The sequence below is a fragment of the Elephantulus edwardii genome, unplaced genomic scaffold (assembly GCF_000299155.1).
Source record: "Elephantulus edwardii isolate Elephantulus edwardi_28Jun2011 unplaced genomic scaffold, EleEdw1.0 scaffold00331, whole genome shotgun sequence".
NCBI classification, from domain to species: domain Eukaryota; kingdom Metazoa; phylum Chordata; class Mammalia; order Macroscelidea; family Macroscelididae; genus Elephantulus; species Elephantulus edwardii.
This window is the reverse complement of record NW_006400081.1, coordinates 610,584-629,890: the sequence shown is the minus strand read 5'-3', so window position 1 is coordinate 629,890 and position 19,307 is coordinate 610,584. Positions and strand designations below refer to the sequence as shown.

The window sequence follows — 19,307 nt, the reverse complement described above, 5'->3', positions numbered from 1 at the left end:
TCACCTCCTTGTATCCCCAATATGTTTTTCCCAATAAAAAAAAATTAATAAAAAAAAAAGAAAGCAAATATCAGCTGGGGCTCCATAGGCTCTTGAGTAGGGCTCCAGCCCAGGTTGGAGTCCAGGGTTCCACAGCCACTGGCCCGCTTCCTGCTCCTTCCCGGTGCCCAGACCAATGAAATACTAAGGAGTATTTGCTCAAATGCAAAAGTGATGAAACAGTCAATTGGTCATAAAGGAAAATGCAGTTGTGGCTTTTCAACCAGATTAGAACAGAATTGCATCTTGTTTTCTCAGAAGATAATTCCACAAGTGTCTTCCTCCTTTTCCCAGCATGCTATCTTTCCAAGGACTGGCCATTTTCAAGCAACATTTCTAAACTATATTAAGCCAGCAAGCAAATGAAACATTGTATGTTAAGGTATGATTGAACTCCTGATGCTGCTGCAGAAGCTAAGAATATCTAGATCTAGAACTAGATCTAGAACTCACATGGTCTTCTGAAGAAGCCATGGGTAGCTGTTGTAGCTGTCCAGATAAAGACACTGTTCCAGATAACGATCAGAACAAGTTTAAGGTCATTAATGTGGATGATGATGGGAATGAGTTAGGTTCTGGCATAATGGAGCTTACAGACACAGATTTGATTTTATACACCCATGAACCTGACTCAGTAAAATGGTATTACCTCTGACTGCCATGCTATGGCTGTGATTCAAAAATTTTTTCTTTTGGAAGTGGTCAGAGGTGTCAAACTGGACAAGGAATCTTTGCCTTTAAATGTGCTCATGCAGAAGAATTATTTAACATGTTGCAAGAGATTATGCAAAATAATCGTATAAATGTGGTGGAAGAGCCAGGTGTAGAAAGGAATCAGACAGATTTGGAAGTCCCCAGAACACCTAGAACACCTACAACTCCAGGGTTTGCTGCTCAGAACTTACCTAATGGATATCCCTCATTTGGAGATGGTTTGTCTCATCCTTCAAGCAGATAGCCTTCAGTAGGAAGTGCATGCTTGCCTTCAGTCGGTGAAGAATCTACACATCCTTTGCTGGTGGCTGAGGAACAAGTACATAAATACGTCAACACTACAGGTTTGCAGGAAGAATGGAAACATTGAACAAGTGTGCATGTCCCATTGGAGGCCAGGATTTCTAATGCTGAAAGCAGCACACCAGAAGAGGAACCAAGTAGTACTAAAGACAGGAACCCTCAGATTCTTCTTGAGCCTGAAGAAGTCAAGTTTGTTTTAGGACCAACTCCTGTTGAAGAGCAATTAATGGACAAAGAGAAACTGGAGTAACTTGGAAGAGATCATGTTAGTGGAAGTGGGGCAAATAACACAGAATGAGACACTGGATATGACAGTGATGAATGAAGAGATACTCCCTCTGTCAGTAAACTAGTGTATGAAAATATAAATATCCTATTTATAGCCTCGGGTTAGTAGAGGTCGTCAGACACCCACCAGTACCTCAGATACCCAGAATATCAACAATTCCGCTCAGAGGAGAGAACTGCATTATTAAACTATGAAAATTTACCATCTTTGCCTCCTGTTTGGGAAGTCCGCAAGCTAAGTAGGGATGAAGATGATAACTTAGGACCAAACACTCCATCTCTAAATGGCTACCATAGTAATCTAGACCTAATGCATAAATATGTAAATATAAAGAATGTAACAGTACCAGCAAGCGCTCACAAAATAGAATATTCAAGGCGTTGGGACTGTACACCCACAGTCTTTAACTTTGCTATCAGACACTCCAGTTTAGAACATTGGAAACTCAGTTATAAACAAGTTGACTTAGAAGGTGGCACAGTGATTCTGACAACCCTCAAACTCCAAAAATGCTTACCGCTCCCATTCCACAAACTCCTACCAGGTGCACAGAGTTGTATGTATGCTCTGATAGACATCGAGAGAACGGCTGCTATGCCAAATTTGCAGAAAGCACTGCCATGAGATGACGGTACATTGAGGAAAAATAGACACAATAGTACTGATCTGCCCATGTGAGCCTGGAAAGCATTATATTGTTTGTACCTTTGTGAATTTCTTTTAAAGAAAGTAAACATCAAGAACTATATGATACAATCAATTGATGCAGGAAAGGCTTTTTTAAAAAGCCAAAACCCTTTAGTGATCAAGACACACAGCAAAATAGGAATAGTAGGGAATTTCCTCAACATAGTAAAAAAGTATACATGCAAAACCAAGAGCCAATATAATTCTCAATGGAGGAAGACTAAAAGCATTTTTCATGTCTACAGGGACCAGACAAGGATGCTCCCTGTCACCAGTTCTATTCATTATTGTGTTAGAAATACTTCCTTGGGAAATATAACAGGAGAAGGAAATAGAAGGCATCCAGATTTACAAAATGATGGTTTAACTGTCTCTATATACAGATGATATGATTGTATATACTCAAAACCCCAAAGACTCAACAAAAAACCTATTAGGGCTAGTGGACAGCACTATACAAAATCAATATCCAAAGGTCAGTGGAATTCCTCTATAATAACACAAAGAACTCAGTGAAGGATACTAAGAAAGCAATACTATTTATAATAGCCAACCCTAAATTGAGATACTTAAGAATGAACCTAATTAGAGACACAATAGGCCTATTCAAAGAAAACTACAGAACATTTCTGTAAGAAACAATGAAAGAACTAAATAAATGGAAAAATATTCCCTGCTCATGGATAGGAAGACTCAATTTAATGAAAATGATAATCCTACCAAAAGCAATCTACATGTTCAACACAATCCCCATAAAGATACTATATTTATTTTTCAAGAAGATAGAAAGGGAAGTTGACAAGTTTATTTGAAGAGAAATGAGACCCTGAATAAGTAAAGCATTTCTGAAAAACGAAAATGAAGTGGGAGGCAGAGCAGTCCCTGACCTAAAAGCCTACTACACACAGTGGTAGTAACCAGAATAGCATGGTACTGGTACAATGACAGGCACATAGACCAATGGAACAGAATTGAAAACCCAAAAATGGACTTATCTATTTAAGATCAACTGATAATTCAACAAGGAAATGAATCCTATAAAAAATAGACAAATGACAATCTCTTCAACAAATGGTGCTGACAAAAGTGGTCAGGATTCACATTGCAAACCATACACACACACAAAAATAAACTCAAAGCAGATCAGTGACCTGGGAATAAACTCCCAAACCTTAAAGCTCATAAGAGACAAACTGGGACCAAGCTTAGAAAGCCTATAGTATAAAGAGACTGACAAATGCAGAAATACACATTCTGGAGAGGATTAAATTGATGCATGGGACTTTCTAAAGATTAAATCCCTGTGCTCATAAAAAAAACATTTTTAATAGGGTGAAAAGAAAACCTACTACTGGAGAAAAACCATTTGGCAATATCATATCTGGTAGGGGTCTCATAAATGTTTACAGAATATTACTAAGCACCCAAAAGAAAATGTATGATAACCCAATTACAAAATGAGCAAAAGACATGGAACAAAATTTTGACAGAGGAAGGCATTCAGAGGGCCAACAGACAAGTGAAGAAGTGCTCAAAATCACTCGCATTAAGGGAGATGCAAATCGAAACCACAACAAGATACCATCTCACTCCAGTAGCAGTGACAAAGTTTAACAGGACAGCAAGTAATACATGTCAGAGAGGATGTGGTGAGGTAGGAATGTTCATACACTGTTGGTGGTATTGGAAAAATGGTGCATCCAGTATGGAAGACTCCTCCAGTCTCTGCCCAACTAATGATCCTAGTTTTCTTTTTTTTTCAATATAAAACAAAACACATTCTGAGTTCTCCTGTTTTTCTCCTGCACTTTATTCAACACCTTATAATATGGTCCTTTTTAGAATGGTCAATAATCTGCCTACTAACTAGAGGATATATCACTACAGAGTGTAGATGTAGAAACTTGAGTGAAGGGGAAGGCAACATACAGCAACAAAGAGTTCAGTACAAAAGAGCCAAGGCAAAAGAAGACACTGGAAGGAGCACCTAAGTTTAAGTCAACAAAAGAGAATACTGTTATGCAACCAGTTCTGTACTGAATATTCCATGGATGGCCAAGAAAACAAATAGGTAGGTCTTGGAGAAGGTTCAGCCAGAGTGCTCTTTGGAGGCAAGAATGATGAGACTTTACCTAACATGCTTTGGACATTTTGCTAGGAGAAGTACATGATGTTGGGAATGGTGGAGGGTCGGTGAAGGAGAGGAAGACCCTCGGCCAGGTGGGTTGACAAGATGACTGCTGCAATAGGCTCTTATGAGTCAGGAAGTGAGGATGGCACAGGACTGGACTGATTTCAGATCTTTTGTTCATAGGGTTGTTTTGAGTCATACTAGAATTGATGGCACCTAAAAACAACCACAAAAACAACAACCAACCACCACCACCAATTGTACAGTAGTAGTAAAGAAGTCTACCAGTGGATGCATAGTAGACCCTTGAGTTGAATCGGGTGGAAAGGAGAATGGAACAATAACCACAAGTATGTGTGGATTTGACAGTGGATATATCTCTGTATGTACTTATATGTGTTGCATGTTTATCCATGAATTTAGTGAAGCATGCAGGACACAAAATTATAAAAATGTTGGAATTATAACTGAATACTTTGAGGGAATGAATTGCTGGCCTACGAACTCAGGACCATTGGTTAGGAGACACCAGTGTCAGTTGGCTTATCAGAATCCATAAAGACAGTGCTCTATATTTGACTTTGGTGTGTAGTGCTTGGAGTCTTAAAACTTTTGAGTGGCTGTCTGAGTACTATCTTGTGGGTGGTCATTTGTTGGTCTCTCCTTGTAATCAAAAGAGTGAAGGAAATCAAGGACTTGATATAGATCACTTGACCCTCAGCCTCCATAATTCTGAAATCTTAACTAGATCTTGCTTGGCTGTCAGTGCTAACCAGTCTGAAAGATCATAATAGCTCCTGGATAGAGTGAGACAAAAATGTGGAGCGGTACTAAAAATGTCAAGACAAGACAAGGCTTGTCTAACAGAATGATAGAACCTTTGAGGCTGTAGCCTTTGGGCACTCTTCAAGCCTGAAATTGAGGTTTCAACCCTGTACTCAATTTTCAGTCAAATGATAGGCCTGTGAAAGAGGTATATAATCCTTACAACAAACCATCATACAAGATTGAAAGTATAGCAAGGGGTAGGAAAGAAGGATAGAGGAAAGGAATGGGAAGTGTACTTTAGATTGTGAGGATTGCAACCAATGACACAAACCAAAATGTGTATCAGTTGTTGAAAACCAACTGCAAAATGTGTATCAGTTGTTGAAAACCAACTGAAATTATAAATGCACACTAAATCATGAGAAAAAGTTTAAAAAAATCTACAGACTTGGAAAGGCTATAATTATAATTGAACTCTGCTATAGATAGTTGGAAATGACTAGACAGTAACTGGTTGGTTTTGATTTGGAATGGTAATTTGGAAGAGGTAATTTGTGTTTTTTGTGATGCTGAACACTGTGACACTGATCTGTCAAATGTGATAACGGTTACCCACGGTGGACAGTGTTTGGTGGAGCTCCCTTATTAAATCAAGCTTGGAAGCAGGAGTGACATCCACTTACGAAATGGCTTACCTCCGGAAACCCTATGAACTTGGAGAAATGATGAAAGTTATACAAGTGTTCAGGTCTTTAGTTCATAGGGTCGCTACAACTCAATGGCACTTAACAACAACTACACTATAAGCTTGAGAGGAGAAGAGTTCTTCCACCCCCCCCTTCCCCTAAGGATGTACTTACTTACTCAACAACAAGTCCAGAGTATTGTTCCAATACTCTTGTTGAGTAATAACCGACTCGCAACCGACCTTTCGGCAGGTATCAGGGGCTGTAAATCACATGGGAGGATATTGCCCAGCTTTCTCCCATGAAACTGCTGGTGGGTTTGAACTGCATGGCTGTGGGTTGACAGTGCAATTCCTTACCACTAAGTTATCAGAGCTCCCCAAGCATGTGCTTAGAGATACTAATTTGATAGAAGAATTACTTCTATATATCAACTTTCTGGAAAGTTATTACCTGTTGTGTCTGAGCTGTGAGGGATTGAAATTATGCTTTTATTTTTAGTAGGAATAAAATATCACTAATTTCCTTTAAGGTAGGAGTAATAATGTCTTTTTCTTTTCATAAATGTTGTTATGTTTATTTCATTACTGTGACAGCTGTAGAGGTTTAATTTAGTCTTAAATTGGCTGCTTCTTTATTGTGGTAAAGTATATAACAAAATATTTGTAAAGTAAACAATTTCTACATGCACAAGTCAATGACATTTATAGTGATCTTCATACTGTACAAGTTTTGCTTTTTCACATTATGCACCACTGACTCCTTTTTGAGTTAATGATGTTCCATTTAGAATTTTGCAGTAACACTTAAAATTTCTTAGAGACTAGAAGAACAAAAGATTTTGAAAGTTCCTAGGCCTTTGACAACTCTTGTTTTATTAGTGTTGTTGTGGCCTTAAGTAAATAGCTTTCTAAAGCTTACTAAACAGCCTACAACACGTGCCCTAGAACTATTTTAGCCTCAAAATACATGAGCTTGAATTGCTATAAGAAGCTTTTTGTTGGGTGAATATAGTCACATTCACATACTCTTATTATTTCATTTTACCTGCCTCTGTATCCACTTGTACTTGTGCAAAGTTTTCTAAGCAATGATTTATTGTTGACTTAAAATTCTTCTAAAGAGTAATGGAAAGAGTAAGATAATAGGGAAGCTTTGCAATTCATTTTTTAAAAAGCCTATGTAATTTTCGATACCTACCATTATTTTCCTTTAAAAAGCTGGACAACAATATTTGCCTCTTCAGAGATGATTGTTGTTGTTGTTGTTAAGTGCCTTCAAGTTGAGTATGACTTATTGAAATCCCCCGGATCATAGATCTGAACTCTGTTCTGTCCTGTGCCCTCATCATCATCGCTGACACATTTGAGTCCATTGCCGCAAACAGTGCATCAATCCTTCTCTCTGAGGGTCTTCCTCTCCATCGTTGACCTTTCCTCCTTTACAAACATGATGTCCTTTTCCAAAAAATAATCTCTCCTGACAAAATGTCCAAAATATGTGAAGTGAAGCTTCCTCAACTTTGCCTCCAAAGAACAGTCTGGTTGCACTTCCTCCTACACATTTCTGTTTGTTCTTTTGGCAGTTCTGTGGGATATTTAGCACTGTTCTCCAACATGACTTTTCAAACGCATCCATTCTTCGCCTGTCTTTCATGATCCAGTTCTCAGATGCATAGCAGGTGTTTGGAAAGATTGTGGCTGAATCAGAGGCACTTTAATCTTTGTACTTCCTCTTCAGAACTTTGGAGAGATCCCTGACAGCAGACTTTCCCAGTGCTATAGATCTCCTGAAGTCCTGAGTGCTGGTATCAAGTTTGTTGACTGTGGATCCAGGCAAAATGAAATCATAGACAATTTCAGTCTTTTTTTCCAGCTATCATGATGGAAGACCTTTGATGAGATGGTGATTCTGTCACTGGCGTAATGGGGATAGGCATGTCGGAGGCAATAAAATTGACAAAGGATAGAGCAGGATTTAGGGTTGTGGTTCATAGGGTTGCTATGAGTTGCAAGTGAGTCGACGGCACATAACAACAATCATGATATTACCTATTAATCCAGTGATTTTTTCTTAATATTGAGATGTAGTCCATAGTGAAAGCTGAAGTCCTTGAGCCTTTACAGCAAGCACTTCAGGTCCTCCTCACTTTCAGCCTACAAGGTGTGTCATCTGTATAACACAGGTGGTTGTTGACTCTTTCTTCAGTCCTGATTCTCCATTCTTCTTCATAGAGTCCAATATGTCAAATGATTTGTTCAGCATACAAATTGGATAGTTATGGAGAGAGGATACAGCCCTAACACATACCTTTCTCAATTTGAAAGCATACAGTGTTCCCTTGTACTGTTTAGACAGTATCTTCTTGGTCTAGGAATAGAGTACGTATAAGCACTACTAAGTACTCTGGAATTTGGAGAGGATAAGATCTGAATTATCTATGGGAGAAGTTACATTTTTTAGCAACCCAAAGTGTTCTGCAAAATGATTGTATTTCAGTGCCCTTGCGATGCCTTTGTGGTTAAATGGTTTTGGAGGTATAAAAATGTTTGTCTAGCATCCTGGCAGTTTACTTCAGGATGTAGAGATTGATCCATCTCTATGGTAGAAAATCCCTGACAAGTGTTTACTCTGTTGGATATTGTTGGATATAATATTCAAAGGATAGTCTTATTTGGTTGAATAAGAATGATGGTAAGTGGATGGATGGGGACAGTGAGGTGCCTGTTGCCAAATTCTAGTTTTCCATGTGAGAGATTTAGGAGACATCCATACACAATTTTCAGATGAAGACTAAGGAGAAAGGCATGAGGGTCTACTTCTAACATATCAACCACTGAAAACACTTTGGGTTACATGCATGATTCCATGGCAGATAGTAAAAATATGTTGCTGTTGCTGTGTACCTTTGAGTTGCAACCCACTCATAGCTGACCCTCCAGCGTGTTTTAAGAGGCAGTAAATCTCAAGGGAGATCACCCAGTTGTTTTTGTTTTTTTGTTTTTTTTTCCCTGTGGAGCAGCTGGTGGATTCGAGCCATGTGCCTTTGGGTTGGCAGTGCAACTCCTTACCCCTAAGCCACCAGAGCTCATTAATAATAACGGAGAAATATTTGACTAGGCTGAAAGGGAGACATTAAGTAAGAAAGTGATCCAAAGAAGCCCTTAACCTCCAATTTGAATTATCTTTCTAAGGAGTCTTATTTGACTTTAAATTCATATATCTTCTGTAGAGCCAACATCTTTGGGATACTCAAGGCTGGCCATGTTAATTTAGCTATAGAGTTAGGGCAAATTCTTGAGGTTGAATGACCACTTACCTTTATTTCTGCTTTCGCGACTTCATTCTCCATAGACTGCTAGATTCATGGCATGTAGCCTTTCTCTCTCCTAAGCCACAGGATGTGTCAAGTCGCACTCACAGAACCGAGAAACTCAGTCTGTGTAGAATTATATCCACCTTTGCCCCTACCTACCAAACATCCTCTAGTCTTGGAATAAGCTTGAATTTCCCCCCATCCTTCTCATTCTTGATACCCAATTAATCCTTTACATTTTCTATTTTTGACTAGTTCTTTAATGTCTTCTAATTTCTGTTTTTATTGCTTTTTCCTTTCCTGTTTCTATCTTCTATGCCCTTGGTTTGATTCTTTTCCACATTGCCAGAGAGTCAACTGTTCAAAATACAGATCTGAATTGGTTGGTTTCAGTCTTAGAAACAGTTTGGTGACTTGATATTGCCCCAGGACTAAAACTTAAGTTCTTTCATATGGAATGCTCTCTGCATATTTCCTCTCATTGCTGGTCAGTCCCTGTCCCACCCTGTCTTAAATGCTTTAATGACTCTGCGAGTAACTCATGCATACCCTATAATTTTAGGTCTATTTACTCATATCCATAAATTTATTAACAGCACAGTGTGTCATGATACAGAAGAGAGCAAGGTTCAGATCTATTATTCATAGGGCCACTACGTGTTGTAGTTAACTCAGTGGTGCCTAAGAACAACAACAACATAAATTTATGACCTATCCTGGGAATTAGGTCATGCGGAACTCTTCCTTTTGTGCTGTCATGGATTGAATTATATCCCTGCAAAATACATGTCAATTTGTCTAGGTCATGGTCCTCAATGTGATGTGATTATCCTTTGTGTTATAAACCCTGACCTCTGTGATGATAATGAGGCAGGATTAGTTAAAGGCTGTTATGTAGGTAATAATGTAAGGAGCTCTGGTGGCAGAGTCCAGAGTGGGTTGCTTTGCTAATCCGAATGTTCCAATCCACCCGTGAGTCCATGGGAGAAAGATGGTCACTCCTTCCATTACAGTTTACACTCTCAGAAACTCATTGGGCTGTAAAGAAATAATGATTCTCCCATGATGTGTTGGATGTGATCAGCTAGTCAGTTGTAAGTGATAAAGTTGGGATGTAGCAGCATTATAATTAAGGTCTTCATTTGATGAAAAAGAGTGTGAGTCTGCATCAAATTTTGTCTTATGAGAAATTAAATGAGAGAGAAGCCTACAGAGAGTGGAGACATCGGTACTGTCAAGAGGGAAGGACCAGGACTGGTGTATAGCCTGTGGGTCCAGGTCCTTGTGCTGGGTACTTTTTCATTCAGAGGAAGGCCAAAACATTGAAGGACCTTAAAGGAATGGCAGGCCTACTGATGCTGACATTCTTCTGGAACCAGCAGAGAGAGAGAGAAAGCTTTCGACTACAGCTGGCACTGTAAATTTTGACTTAGGAATTGTTGACTTGACTAAAACTCAGCAACTCTATGAACCAGAGTGAAACCTTGTCCTCTCCTGGGCCATCCTCATGATCTCTACTTATATTCAAGCCTCCAGTTGCAATTACTGTGTCAATTTATATTATTGGATATCTCTTTCTCTTTTGCTGACTTTATATTTTTGCAAGCCTTGTTCCAAGGACCAACACTTTCTGACAGCATCCCCATTTAACAATTGTTATTGTTGTTACATGCCATTGAGTTGCCTGCAACTCATAGCGATCCTACAAAAAATAGCTCTGAAGTCTGTCCTTTCCTGAGCTAGCCTCACTGTTTCTGACACACCTAACCCCATTGTCCTTTTAACTGTATCAATCCATCTCATCCAGAGACTTCCTCTCTTGCTCTGTCCCTCCACTCTTCCAAGCCTGATGTCATTTTCCAAGGATCAGTCCCTCCTGGCCTCATGCCCAAAGTATGTAAGACAGAGCCTCAAAATCCTAGCCTCCAAGAAGAAACTGGCAATCCATGATCTGTTCAAGATTCTTCTTCAGCATGACACCTCAAAGGCATCAATTATTCTTCTATCATCCTTAGTCATTGTTCAGCTTTTTGATGCATAGCAAGTAATTGGGAAGACAGTGGACTGGATCAGGCATGCTTTAGTCTCTAGACTAACATCTTTGCTTTTCTGTACTCTGGAAAGGTCCTTGACAGTAATTTTACCTAATGCAATTAGTCCTTTGATTTCCTGACTGCTGGTGCCAAGTATCTTGATTGTGGATCTAAGTAAGCTGTAACTGTTAATAGCCTCAATCTCTTCTCCATCCATCATGGTGCTGCCAATTGGCCAAGTGGTGAGAATTTTTGTCTTCTTGATGTTAAGCTTCATTCCGTACTGAAGGCTACTGTCCTTGACCTTCTGCAGCAAGAGCTTCAGGTGAGCCTCAGTTTTAGCAAGCAAGGTGTGTCATCTGTATGACATAGATTGTTGATGAGTATTCCTCTAATCCTGCTGCCACATTCCTCCTCATAAAGTCCAACCACCTGAATGATCTGTTTTAAATTGAAAAGTTATGAAGGCAGGATGCATTCCTGATGCACTCCCTTTCTTATTTTGAACCATACAATAATGTTTCCTTGCTTTCTGAGGACTGCTTCCTGGTTTAAGTGTAGGTTTTGCATGAGAACAATCAAGTGTTCTGGGATTCCCATTCTCCTCAAATTGTTATGATAAACACAGTTAAATGCCTTTCCATAGCTAAGGAAACACAGATAGACATTCCTCTGATACTCTACTTCCTGCCAAGATTAATCAGACAATAATGTCTCTAGTGCCACCACTTCTTGTAAACCCAGCTTGTATTTCTGGTCATTCTCTGTCAATGTACTGCTCCAGTGATTTCTGGATAGTCTTCAGCAGGATTTTGCTTGTGTGTAATATGAGTGATATTGCATGATAATGTTGACACTTTGTCAGGTCACCTTTTTTAGAATGGGAATAAATATGGATCTCTTCCAGTCAGTTGGCCAGGTAGTTGTCCTCCAGATTTCTTGGCACAACTTGGTGAGCACTTCTTGGTGCTTGTTTAAATATGTCAGTTGGTACTCCATCAATTCCTAGGGCTTTATTGTATGTATATATGTATGTATGTGTTTATTTTTTGCCAAGTCCTTCAGAACAGCCTGTTGTCCTTCATCACCATTGCTTCTTGATCTAAGTTGTTTCTTGAGATTCTTCTGTGTCATCCAATTCTTTTTGGTTTAGTGACTCTGTATACTTCTTCCACCTTCTTTTAATCCTTCCTGGATCATTCAATATTCTACCCTTAGCATTCTTAAGTATTGCAACTTAAGACTTGAATTTGTTCTTTAGTTCCTTCAGTTTAAGAAATGCTGAGTGAGTACAGCCCTTTTGATTTTTGGACTCTAATTCTTTGCACATTTCATTATTATACATGGCTTTGTCTTCCTGAGCTGCCCTTAGGAATCTGCTAGTCAGCTCCTTAACTTCTTGATTTCTTCCCTTTGCTTTGGCTTATCTGCACTATATTGCAGTATTCAGAGTCTCTTCTGACATCCATTTTGGTCTTTTCTTCTGTCTTTGTATTCTTCATGGATGATACTCTTGATATCCTCCCACAACTCATCTGGTCTTTGTTCATTAGCGTTCAGGGCCTCAAACCTATTCCTCAGTTGGTTTTTAAATTCAGGTGGGATAGACTAAAGGTAAAATTTTGACTCCTGTGGATATGATTTAACCATCTGTATTTTATATCTGAAATTGCATGTGAGTAGTGAATGGTCTGTTCCACAATCAGCACCTGGCCTAGTTTTCACTGCTGATATTGAATTTCTCCAACAATTCCTTCCTTAAATGTAATTGACCTGATTCCTGTGAATATCATCAGGTGAAATCCATGTGGATTTCTGTGTTTGTTTCTTATAAAATGTATCTGCTATGAATAGATCATTGATTGTGCAGAATTCTATAATTCTATCCCCAGCCTCATTTCTCTCACCAAATCCATGTTTTCCTACTACTGATCCTTCTTCCTGGTTCCTAACTTTTGCATTCCAGTCATCCATTATTATTAATGCATTTTGGCTGCGTGTTTGATAGATTTCTGAATGCAAAAGTTGGTATAAATTATGTTTCCTCTTCTTTGGCTCTAGTTGTTGGTGTATAAATTTGAACTATAGTGGTATTAACAGGTCTTCCTTGTATGTGCATGGGTTATTATCTGGTCACTCACAACACTGTATTTCAAGATAGATCTAGAAATAGCTCTTTAAACTATGAAAGTGACCCCATTTGTTCTCACTTTTTCATCTCCAACATAATGGATCATATGATCATCTGATTAAAAAGTCCCATGCCAATTCATCTCATTTTGCCAATACTAATATGTCAAAATTTGTGCATTCCATTTCTTTCTTAACAATAACCAGTTTTTCTACATTCATTCTTATATTCTACATTCCAGTCATTAGTTTCTGCTGAGAAATATTCCTCCTCCTTTGTATTTCCAAATTTGAGGGCTCAGCCTCTATTGCTATATCTCTTATTTTGCTTTCTGTATGCTCTATTGTATGTAGAGTTTTCAAAGGCCTGTTATATTTCAGAAGTGGATGGCTAATCCTTCTTCCTATGCTGTCTTAATCTGGATGGAATAATATATGATAGACAAGCCTTTTAGTGAAAGGAGCAAATGAAAAACACTTCCCTATACAGAAATAACCATGCATACAGCGCCTTCCCCCTTATTCTTCCCTGAATATTAGCATCATTTGCTCTCTCTCTCTCCTACGCCATCTAGCATCCCTTTCACCCTCAGGAATCTTTTGATATGATGGCTTAGGTTACGTCTGTGATGTCTTGCAAGTCACAATATTACTGATCTCTCATGCTGATTTCTGTCTCAAGTTTAGAAGAAGTTTGCACACCCATGTTAATTGTGGTTTTGTTCACAATAGCAAAGTGTTGGAAACAACCCAAATGCCCATCAACAAACGAATGGGTAGACAAGCTGTGGTATATTCACACAGTGGAATACTATGTAGCATTGAAAAACAAGGAACTCATGAAATATTATACAAAATGGGTGACCATGTAGGACATTATGTGAGTGAAGTATCTTTCACAAGAAGACAAATACTGCATAGTGCCGCTGTTATAAAACAGAACTGACATGGAGGTTGGGGGGCAGGAAACTAAGAAAAGAAGGAATAAATAATGTACACAGCCTTGAAGTAGATGAGGGAGAGAACTGTATAAAAGGAATATATGATTCGATATTATTAGCATGATAAGAGTTCAGAATAAGAGATGCAAAGTGGACTGGGGTGGGGGGCGTGTCTGTATAACAATGAAAGAATGTTTTTTCTAAAAAAAAAAATGAGTTGGGAGGGAGTGGGGACAGGGAGGAAAATGTGCAAAAGTGAATAAAGGGAAATCCAAGTTCTTGATAAACTTTCATTAAAATATCAAGAAATAAAAAAAAATATAGGAGAAGGTAAGTTCAAATCCCATTGAAATACCAGTTTCAGGGAGGGCTTTTTGTCTCAGCACTGGAGAAAATTTCTTGCCCCTGAGGTCTTACTTCAGGACTGTTGTCTTATGGCATAGTGTCTTTGCTGTTCCTTATGTACCACATGGCTGTCAGAATACAATAATTTCCAGGGTCTAGACTATGTCTCCTCGAGATCTGGCATGCTAGTGTTGTTTATATGGCCTGAGGGCCCGACGCACTTCTGGGCCTGAATGTCCTATCTGGACAAGTCTGTCTAGTTGTTAACAAAGCCTGTGGAATCCTGGAGAATGGAGTACCCGAAGGGGAGGCAGAATGGAGGTCTCATCTTTTAGCAGTCCATGCAGCAGTCTTTGCCAACAGCATAATTCAAAGGCATCGGTTCTTCAGTCTTCCTCATTCATTATCCACTCATGAGGCATTGAGAAATGCTGTGGATTGAATCACACACATTTTTAGACATTAGATCAATATCCTTGCTCTCTAGCACTTTAAAGAGATCCTTTACAGCAATTGATTGCACACATATTTTGATTTCCTGACTACTGGTATCGTTGATATTGATTATGGATCCAAGTTAGACGAAATAAAAAACAACTTTAATCTTTTTCTTTTTCATGGTGTTGCCTATTGGTTCAGTGGTGACATGTAAACCATGTTAGAGTCTTTGATTTTATTTTTTTTAAGTAATTGCTTTAAATCTTTCTCACTTTCTGCAAGCATTATTATGTCATCTATATGACATGGATTGTTGATGAGTCTTTTTCTAACTCTAATGCTACATTCTTCATATAATCCAGTTGAATAGGGAGCTCTAGTGGCCTAGTCACAAGAAGCTGAGCTGCAGTTCCAAAAGTATGCAGTATGATTCCACCAACAGCTCTGTGGGAGAAGGATGGGCCATCTCCTGCCTAGTGATTATCTGCCTCTGAAAGCCTTCTGGAGGGTCAGCTGTGAGTAATTTCTGACTCTACAGTATAAAACAACAACAACACAGCTTGAATAGGTGTGGAGACAGGATCCAATCAGGACCCACACTTTTCCTGATTTTAAGTCATGTGGTGTTCACTTGTTCTGTTCAAATAACCGCTAGTTGGTCTGTGTACAAGTTTCCCTTGAGCACAATTAAGTGTTCTGGAATTCCTATTCTTGTCACTGTTACTCATAATTCATTATGATCCTCACAGTCAAATGCCTTTGCATTTACATAGATAATAAAAACACAAGTAAACATCTTTCTGCTACTCTTTCAGCCAATATCCATTTTTTTGTCAACAATTCCAAGGTTTCTTCTGAATCCAGCTTACATTTCTAACAGTTTTCTGTTATCTACTGTTCCAGTCATTTTAAAAATAATGTTCTGAAGGGAGCTCCGGTGGCCTAGTTGCAAGAAGCTGTACTGTAATCCTGAAGGCTTGTGGATCGAATCGCCAGATGCTCTGCTGGAGAAGGAGAGGCAATCTCCTCCTATGCCAGTTGGATCTTATCTGATAGTACACAGCAACAAGAGGAAAAAAATGTTCTGCAAGGTTTTTGTTGTGTGTGATGTTTAGAATATTGTTCAGTAATTTCCACACTCTGCGGTGTCACTGTTTTTTTGTAATGGAGACAAATATGACTTTCTTCCAGTTGATTGGCTAAGTAGCTGTCTTGTCTTGGCTTTTGGCTTCCTAAATTGTGACTTGATAGCTAGCTACTCACTCATTTCTTGCTGTCCAGTCAGAACTGACTCATAACTGACCTTGCGGTGGGTTTTCATAGGCTGTAAGTCACACAGGGCGAGATGGTCCTTTTTTCTCCCATGAAGCAGCTGGTGGATTCGAAATGCCGGCCTTCGGATTGGCAGCACTATTCCTTCTGAGAAGCTCTATAGAGAAATAATACATCCTTACTCCATTTATTTACTGTACTTATTCTGATTCTTCTCACTCACATAGAACACTGCTTTTTTGAGACTTATCCTTGAAATTCTACACATTTTAGTAAAACGTGTAGTATTTCTAGGTATAGTTTTAGTTTACATGTGTAAATGTTGCTCTGTAGACAATATTGTTGCCTTTTCATGGAGGAAGGACTCAACACCATTTGTTAAAAACAAATCTCAAGAAATTTTGTGTTTAACCATCTCTATTGCTTCTTTCTTTTGTATTATAATTTAAAAAAGGTTACATCTGTGTTATAACACCAGGGGGCGTCATTTATCTTATAGTGTGTGGGAATAATGACCATTGAGTACTCCAGTGTGGTAATTCTAGTGCATTCCCTCCATTTTATTTACCATCTGCACAGTGATGGAGACTGATCCTTGTGTCACTGTGGTCACTATTTCCATAATGGACCCTAGAGAAGAATTTCTCTGGGATATTGTCTTATTGTCTAATGCTGCTGTACCAGAGATAACACAAGTAGATGACTCTTACAAACAAGTTCATTGTCTTGAGTTTAAGAGGCTAGAAGCCAGTGTTCAGGATAGGATCAGAATTCAAGTCTTCTTGGTTGGTTGGTAGTGGAGGAGAGTCTTTATCTCATTACCTGTTGACCTGACATCCTCTGTAGAGCTTCATGTTCTGTGGCCTTCTTTGTTTTCAAAGAATTTCTTCATGCAGGGGTCCAGGTCCAAAAAGATTCACTTTGATTATGATTACATTAAATCTTTGTTGCAGCAGCATTAGGTAGCTAAGCCAATATCCCAGAGAAATTCTTGCATAAAACTCAATATGGAAATGTTCACCATAGAGTGACAGGGATCTGTAGGAATTCAGACTACAGTTTTCAGTATGGATCACATCTCAACATCAAGAAAACAAAAATTCTCACCCCTGGGCTAATATAGAACATCATAACACATGCAGAAAAGATTGAAATTGTCAACAATTTTATCTTCCTTGGATTCACAATTAACACTCTTAGTACCAGTCATTAAGAATACAAATCACATGTTACTCCTTTGAGAAAGCCTGATGTCAAAAATCTCTTCAAAGTTCTAAGGGGCACAAATACCAGTTTACAAACTAATTTACACTTAATTCAAGCCATGATCTTTTCAGTTATTTGTTATACATCTGAAAGTTGTACAGTGAATGAGGATGACAGGAGAACAATTGATGCCTTTGAGTTGTCATGTTGGTGAAAAGTATTGAATAGCTCATGAACTGTTAAAAGAACAAACATATATCTTGAAGAAAGTGCAACAAGGGTGCCTCCTAGAGAGAAGGGTAGTGGAACTTTATCTAATAGTCTTTGGACATGCTGTTAAGGGGGTCCAGCCTTGCAAAGGGACATCATTCTGGGAAGGATGAAGGGTCAATGAAAGAAAGGAAGGTCCTAAAACAGCTCTGCGGAAGAAGGATGGCCATTCTCTTCCTGTGTCATTTATTGTCTCTAAAAACCTGCTGGAAGGTTAGTTGTGGGTCGGTTCTGACTCAATGGCACACAGCAACAACATGAGTAGGGAGCTCTGATGGCCTAGTGGTAAGGAGCTGTGTTGCCATCCCAAAGGCATGAGTTTGGAATCCACAGACTCCTCTAGGGAGAAAGATAGGCAAGCTCCTTCCCATGAGATTAAAAAGCTTCTGAAGACTTGCTATCAGATCACAACTGTGTGGTTCCAACTCCATGGTACCCCACAGCAGCAACAATGAGTCCTAATAGCTACAACCACAACAATCCATGATTATTTCTTGGTGATCCTAATGCTGCCTCTCTAGACTTAACTTTTACATATTTTTTTTTTTATCTCTTTTGTTATTAGCTACTCTGGAGTCAATCTACTATGACTCATAGTCACCCTATGAACCTTGACTTATCCTGAGCCAACCTCTCCATCTCTGACACACCTGAACCCATGGTCTCAACCACTGTGTCAATCTTTCTCATCCAGGTTCTTCCTCTCCTGCACTGACCCTCCACCCTTTCAAGCATGATATTCTTCCTAGCAACATGCCTAAAGTATGTGAGATAGAACTTCAAAATCCTTGCCTCCAAGAAGCAACCTAGTTTCATCCTCTCTAAGACAGACCTGTTTGTAGGCAGCCTATGGTATGTTCAATAGTCTTCTCCAGCACCACAACTCAAAGACATCAGTTCTTCTTCTGTCATCCTTAGTCATTGTCCAGCTCTCAGATACCTAGCAAAGATAATCACCTGGATCAGGCACACGTTAGTATCTAGATGGACTTAGTTGTTCTTTAGCATTCTGGATAGGTCCTTAACAGCAGACTTTTCCCAATGCAAGTCATCTTTTGATTTCCTGACTCCTGGTGGTTGATGGTTGTAGAACAGCCTCAATCATTTATCCATCTATTGTCCTAGTGGAGAGGATACTTATTTCCTTAATGTGGAGATGCAGTATACATTGAAGGCTGAAGTCCTTGATCTGCAGCAAATGCTTCAAGTCCTCTTCAGTTTCTGTGAGCAAGGATATCTTGTCCCCATAATGCTGGTAATTGATTAGTTTTCCTCCAATCCTCATGCCACATTCTTCTTTACAAAGTCCAGCCTCCTGAATGATTTTTTTCAGCATATAGATTGAAAAGGATACATTCTTGACACATTCTTTTCTTGATTTTGAACCATGCTGTGTTTCCTTGCTCTGTTTGGACAACAGCTTCTTGGTCTATGTAGAGGTTTTGCTTTAGCACAGTCATGTTCTGGGATTCCCATTCTTCTCAATGTTGGCTACAGTTTGTAGTGATTCACACAGTCATATGACTTTGCATAGTCAATAAACGCAAATAGACATTCTTCTAGTACACCCAAAGGGAACACACCTTAATTTTAATTAAAGCTGTAATAGAATTAGGCAGAATTACATTCTATTCTTAATTTTACTACAGCTATTTAGTTTTCAGTACACACACACACACACAGATACAGACAGACTCACACACACTTTTGGAAGATGCAATTCAATCCATGATGGGTCA

The 19,307-nt window shown here is 38.9% G+C and overlaps 1 protein-coding gene and 1 pseudogene across 1 annotated transcript in view; both read left to right on the top strand.

The window, feature by feature from the left end:
• FMN2 (formin 2) overlaps positions 1 to 19,307 on the top strand; it is a 417,308-nt gene that overhangs the window by 30,971 nt on the left and 367,030 nt on the right. The window lies entirely within an intron of this gene.
• Positions 512 to 19,307, top strand: part of LOC102865260 — a 40,523-nt pseudogene continuing 21,727 nt past the window's right edge.